General features: G+C 36.3%; 1 non-coding gene across 1 annotated transcript; it reads left to right on the top strand.

Annotated features, from left to right (window-relative positions):
- The first annotated feature begins 921 nt into the window (after positions 1 to 921).
- Positions 922 to 1,028, top strand: LOC123326253. Its single transcript, XR_006540964.1, has one exon. It is a non-coding gene; the product is annotated as a U6 spliceosomal RNA (small nuclear RNA).
- The last annotated feature ends 5,961 nt before the right edge of the window (positions 1,029 to 6,989 follow it).

Below are 6,989 nucleotides of genomic sequence, written 5' to 3'. Positions count from 1 at the left end.
CCATCGAATAACAACTCCCTTTTCCCCTCTTCCAGCCCCTGACTTGTAATTTCTCTTTCTATTGGTTTGACTACTTTAGATGCTTCGTGTAAGTGGGAGAGCACAGTTTTTATCTTTTCCTGACTGGCTTATTTCACTTAGCATAATGTTCTCAAGGTTCATCTATGCTGAAACATGCAACAGGATTTCCTTGTCTTTATTTTCTTGAGTTTTCCATATGGCCAGTTATATAATCTATAAATAATTACAACTTTCTCTACTTTTTCGGTTTTTTATTTCATTTCTTCATCTGGTATTTTACCAGTTAGAAGAATCTTGCTGAGAATTTCAGGTAATTCCTCATAATGTTATATGTTAGTAGCATAGTAAGTTACATTATTACTTTTTTGTTTATTGAGGTTTTTTAAAATCAGGAATGGATGTTAATAGGTTATTTTATGTTGAATCATTTTTGAAATTTTAAAATAAACCCTATTTGGGTATGTTACATCACTCTTTTAAAAATATGCTCAAATAGGGGTGCCTGGGTGGCTCAGTCAATTAAACATCACACTTGATTTCAGCTCAGGTCATGATTTCAGGGTTGTGATATTGAGCCCCATGTCAGGCTCCATGCTGGGCATGGAAGCTGCTTAAGATTCTCTTTCTCCCTCTCCCTTTGTCCTCCCCCCATATATATATTTCCTACAGTGTCATTTTAATAGTTGCAAAGGATGTAATCATACAATTGTGTGTACATTCAAACATTTTTAAAATTCACCCTTTGTAGATGTATAGCTCAATGAGTTTTGTGATATGTAACAACCAACCACTCAAGATACAAAATAGTCTGATTATCCCCAAAATGTTACCTCATGCTAACCCCTGGCAATTCTGACCCTGTTGCTTATAGTTTTGTTTTTTAAAAAAATATATCATATAGTGCTTGTTTGGGCAGCACATATACCAAAATTGGAATGACACAGAAAAGATTAGCTTAGCCCCTGAGCAAGGATGACACACAAATTTGCAAAGAATTTCATATTGTTTTAAAAAGACTATAAATATTAAAGGGGACTCTTTGAGTGGAAAGACCAAAAGTGATAAAGACAAGAAAGAAACAGAAAATCTCCAGAAACAACAATGAAACAAGTAATAAAATATCATATACATGGAACCATACAGCACGTAGCCTTTGTGTGTGACTTCTTTAACTTGGCACAATGCTTTTGAGGTTCATCATGTTATTACATGTATCAGTAATTCATTCATTTTCATTTCTGAATAGTATTTTTCATTGTTGAGTGGTTGGATTTAACAAACTTTGTTTATTCATATTCACCAGTTGATAAACATGAGTTATTTCTGATTTTTAGTGATTATGAATGAAGTTGCCAGCTACAATCACCTATAGGTTTTATTTGTATGTATGTCTTCCTTGCTCTTGGGTAAATAGCTAGGAGTGGAATTGCTGGGTCATATGGTAGGCACAAATTTTACCTTTATATGAAGCTGTCAAATTGTTTTCCAAAGTGACTACACTGTTGTATATATTCACCAACAATGTATGAGAGTTCCATTTGCTCCACATCCTCACTTGCACTTCCTACTGTCAGCTTTGTTTTCTTTTTCCTTTTTTTTTAAAGATTTTTTTTTTTTAATTTACTTGACAGAGAGCTAGAGCACAAATAGGCAGAGAGGCAGGTAGAGGGAGAGGGAGAAGCAGGCTCCTCGCTGAGCAGGGAGCCCGATGCAGGGCTCGATCCCAGGACCCTGGGATCATGACCTGAGCCGAAGGCAGACCAGCACCATTTACTGAAAAGACTACACTTTGTCTACTCCATTAACTGGACAGCTTTGTCAAAAATCAGTTGATTATACCTGTGGCAAATTTGTAGACCCTCTATTCTGTTTTATTGATCTACATATCAATATTTACTTGACTATCTCACTGTCTTTATTAGTGTAGCATTATAGTAAGTCTTTTTTTTAAAGTATAATTGATACACAATGTTATATTAGTTTCAGGTGTACAACATAGTGATTTAACAAGTTTATACATTATGTTCACCTCAAGGGTTGTTACCATCTGTCCCATTGCATCCTTATTACAGTATCATTGACTGTGTTCCTTATACTGTGCCTTCTAGTCCTGTGACTTATATATTCCATAACACAAAAGGCTGTATCTACCTCACCCTTCACCTATTTTGCCCACTCTCCCACGCCCCCTCTTCCCTCTGGTAGCCATCAGATTGTTCTCTGTATTTATAGGTCTGATTCTGCTTTTTGTTGTTGTTTATTCATTTGTTTACTTGTTTTTAGATCCCACTTATGAATGGAATCACATGGTATTTGTCTTTCTCAGTCTGATTAATTTCACTTAGCATAATACCCTTTAGGTCCATCCATGTTGTTTCCAAATGGTGCAATCTCATCCTTTTTATGGTTGCATAATATTCCATTGTTTATATATACCATCTTTTCCTTTTCCATTCGTCTATTGATGGACACTTAGGATGCTTCCATATCTTGGCTGTGTAAATAATGCTGCAATAAATATGGGTTTGCATTTATCTTTTCAAATTAGTGTTTTCATTTTCTTTGGGTAAATACCCAATAGTGGAATTATTGGATCATATGGTACTTCTATTTTTAATATTTTGAGGAACCGCCATACTCTTTTTTACAGTGGCTGTACCAATTTACATTCCTACCAACAGTGCATGAGGGTTCCTTGAAATTAGTTGATGTTCTGATTTTTCAAAGTTGTTTTGACTATTTTAGGTACCAGATTTTCTTTTTTTTTTTTTAAGATTTTATATATTTATTTACTAGAGAGAGAGAGAGAGAGTGAGAGTACAAGCAGGGGGAGTGGCAGGCAGAGGTAGAAGCAGGCTCCCCATCGAGTAAGGAGCCCGATGTGGGACTCGATCCCAAGACTCTGGGATCAGGTTAGGTACCAGATTTTCTATGTTAATTTTGTAATAAGCTTTTGATTTGTAATTTGTGTAAAGTATCCTAGTGGGATTTTGATTGAGATTGATTTAAATACAAAGATCACTTTGAGCAGAGTTGACATCTTCCCAGTATTGAGTCTTACAATCCATAAATATGGTATATCTATTTATGTAGGTATTTAATTTCTCTCATCAGTGTTTTATAGTTTTCAGCACATAAATCTTGCACATATTTGGTTAGGTTTATTTCATGGTTTTTTTCATGTTTTTTGGTGCTATTGCAAATGGCATTTAAAAATTTAATTTCTGATTGTTCATTGCTAGTAGATAGATGTAATTGATTTTTTATATTGACTTGCATATTGCAACCTTGCTAAACTCACTTATTACTTCTAGGACCATTAAAAACAGATTATGTGGATTTTCTACTTAGATGATCATATTGTCTGCAAATAAAGAGATTTCTTTCTTTCTTTCTTTCCAATTGTTTTATTTCTTTTCCTTGCATCTTTGCACTGGTTACAATCTCCAGTGTAATGTCGAGTAAGAGTAGTAAGAGCAAACCTCCTTGCCTCCTTGATTTTAGTGAGAAGAGCACTCCATTTCTTTCCACTAAGTATAATGTTAGTTATAGGTTTTCAAAGATGGCCTTTATAAGCTTGAGGAAGTACCTTTCCATTCCTAGCTTGCTGAAAATGTTATCATATCATGAATGGATGTTGGGTTTTGTCAAATACTTTTTTTTTTTTGCATCTGTTGATATGAGCACAGAGCGTTTTGTTTTTAGTTCACTGATATGACTGGTTAACTTTCAAATATTGAATTAACCTTGCATTTTGGGGATAAACTCTATTTGATCATGATGTATAATCTTTTATATTTAGGGATTCAATTTGACAGAATTTTATTAAGGATTTTTGTTTAGCATTCATGAGAATGCTTTTCTTTATAGGAAAAGATTCCTATAATGTCTTTCTCTGGGTTTGCTATCAGGATAATGCTGGCCTCATAAAATGACTCAGGAAATGTTTTCTTCTCTTCTATTTTATGTAAGTGTATGAAATCAGCATATTTCTTCCTTAAATGTTTGATAGAATTCACCAGCGAACCCATCTAGGCCTGAAGTATTGTTTATGGCAAAGTTTGGATAACAGATTCGTTTGCTTTAATAAATAAAGGGCAGGGGTTCCTGGCTGGCTCAGGTGGTAGAGCATATGACTCTTGGTCTTGGGGTTGTGAGTTTAAGCCCCATGTTGGGCATGGAGCCAACTTAAGAAAAAAATTAACAAATAAAAATTAAAAAAATTTAAAATGACACTTTTAAAACATAGTTATGTGCCTTCTATGAGCAAGACACTGTAGAGCTGTGGGGGGCACCAAAAGAATATAATCTAGGATCTCCTATAAGCTGGAGAATATCGTGCCTGAATGTTCAGAAAATAATAAAGGACAATTAAAATTATCTATTTCTTCTTGAGTAGTTCTTATCTTTCAAGGAATTTGTCTATTTCTCCTAAGTTATCAATTCACTGGCATAAAGATGTTTATAATATTATCTTATTATCCTTTTAGTCTCTGTAGGGTCTATATTGATGTCGTCTCTTTCATTGCTAATATTGGTAATTCGTGTATTCCCTCTTTTTTGTTTCTTGATCAACATGGCTAGAAGTTTATCCATTTTATTGATCTTTTCAAAGGATAACTTTTAACTTTATAGATTTGTCTCTGTTTTTTTTTTTAATTTTACTGATTTCTGCCCTTATTTTTATTATGTCCTTCCCTTTGCTTGCTTTGGTTTTAATTTGATCTCTTCTTTCAAATTTCATAAATGGAAACTTAGATTATTGATTAAAGAACTTACTTGGTTTCCAATATAAACATTTAATGCTATATATTTTCCTCTTGGCTACATCAATATTTAGTTTTTAATGTGAAAAATGAACTTGCTTCATGCTTAGGTTGAATTGACAGCTTTCTAAATGTTTAATGACAGTGTCTGCATTTCTTATCATGGATTGGTCATAAACATTTTGGTCAGCAGGTCACATTTGAGTGTCTCTGCTTTAGATCATGGGACCTGGGTTCTAATCCAGGTTTGCTCACCACAAGAATTAAGAAGTGAGGGCTGGAAGGAGAGTATAGTACCTATGACCTGTGGGCCAGCCAACCAGGAAGAGAAAAGGACAGGCCTTGTGGAAACAGCAACATTTAATGCCCTACATCACCCAGGAGAGAGAAGTGGCTCCAAGGAATCTAGCACTCTCCCACCTTAGGGAGTAGTCATTAGGAGGAAGGGCTGTCATTCTAACATCCAGAAGAAAGTAGAAATTCTGGTTCTACAAACCTATATAAATAAGGAGAAAGAAAGACAATGATTCTACTCTCCTTCTCACTCTCCTGTTACCATCCACTTTCCTGATTCACTCACCTTAGAAATAAACTACATTCGATAGTTTCCTTTTTTTTATTATTTAAATTAAATTTGCCATCATATAGTACATCATTAGTTTTTGATATAATGTTTGGTGATTCATCAGTTCAGTGTAACACCCAGTGCTCATCACATCATGTGCCCTCCTTATTGTCCATCACCCAGTTACCCCATCCCCCCGACCCGCCTCCCAATCCACAACCCTGTTTGTTTCCCTGAGTCAAGAGTCTCTCATGGTTTGTCTCCCTCCCTGATTTCTTCCCATTCAGTTTTCCCTCCCTTCCCCTACTGTCCTCTACATTATTTCTTATATTCCACATATGAGTGGAACCATATGATAATTGTCTTTCTCTGATTGACTTATTCCTACCTAAGCTCACAGTGCTTAAGTGCTATGCATAAACTCAACCAGCTTCTTAGTGTTAACAAGAGAGAATGAAAGATTTCTTGACTCTTAGCTTAATATATTCTTTCCATAATGGTGAGTTTAACTTATCTTTCCCTTGCCTTTTAGTTTATAATCCAAGTGAAGAGTGAAGGGGTGTGTGTGTGTGTGTGTGTGTGTGTGTGTGTGTGTGGAGAGAGAGGAAGAGAGAGATGTGGATTTTCATTATTCAAAGGTTTTGATTAATTAACCTCTGGTTAATAGAGATAAATGTCATATCAAAGATTTCTGTATTAAGAAATAGGAATTCAAATATACCATATTGTCAACAGTGAGATATGTCCAAGTCACTGAATTTTGGAGCTAGGATCTGTCTGACTCAAAACTCTGTGCTCTTTTCACTTTGTCTCATTGCTTCTCACATGTGATTACAAGCCCCAAGTCATAAAGGCACTTGGCTTTCAAGTCTCAAAGGCATAATTTTCTTGCTGTTTTCTCAATTGCAAACACTTGCCCCCAGAGTACTGACCCTGGGACATAGGGCTCTGATTGCCCTTATTCTCACTTTACAAGAGGAACGAAGGTTTTCACGGAGTAGTGTTTGAAGCTGAAACTAGTGTTGAAAGAACAGTTGCTCCTCTTACTAAATTGTCCCAAGAGCAAGGAGTCAGTTTGCTCTCTCCTCCCAGTCAGCCTCCCACCCCCAACCCACACCCCTTTTTACCAGAGAGCAAAGGAGTATGCATCTATCTGCATAGTCATTAAAATGCACCAAGTCTCAGAACTGGCTTTCTCTCCCCCTCATTCTACTGCCTGACAAAGGATTTGTGACAAAAGACCTTCTTCCCGGTTTGTAAAACAGTTGTGTAAAACTCGGACTGTAAAGTCACAGTTGACTGCTTTAATGTGGAACAGCTGGGAGGGTGTAGACACACTGGCAGGTTGAGACAGGGACTGGGAATGGTCCCCCATTCTGCGAAGGGTCGACTTAGTCACACCACCTGCTGCCCCTATTATTTCAAGAGCAAACCAGTCATGACAGCCTCAACAGACGGACACACGGCACCAGACGGTGCAAGGGAAGTTAAGAAAAGATAAATTAAGTGATCAATAAAGATAAGGGACCTGCTCAGCACTAAATGGTGCTGACAGACCAGACAAAACATGAAGCAAACGGGCATTTGATAATGTGGGGGTGTGAGGAGCTTAGCGTCAACCTTCATAGTATTGACAT

The sequence above is a fragment of the Neomonachus schauinslandi genome, chromosome 11 (genome assembly GCF_002201575.2).
Source record: "Neomonachus schauinslandi chromosome 11, ASM220157v2, whole genome shotgun sequence".
In the NCBI taxonomy this organism is placed as follows: Eukaryota; Metazoa; Chordata; class Mammalia; order Carnivora; family Phocidae; genus Neomonachus; species Neomonachus schauinslandi.
Note: the sequence above shows the minus strand (reverse complement) of the source record. Positions and strands in the feature narration are given on the sequence as shown.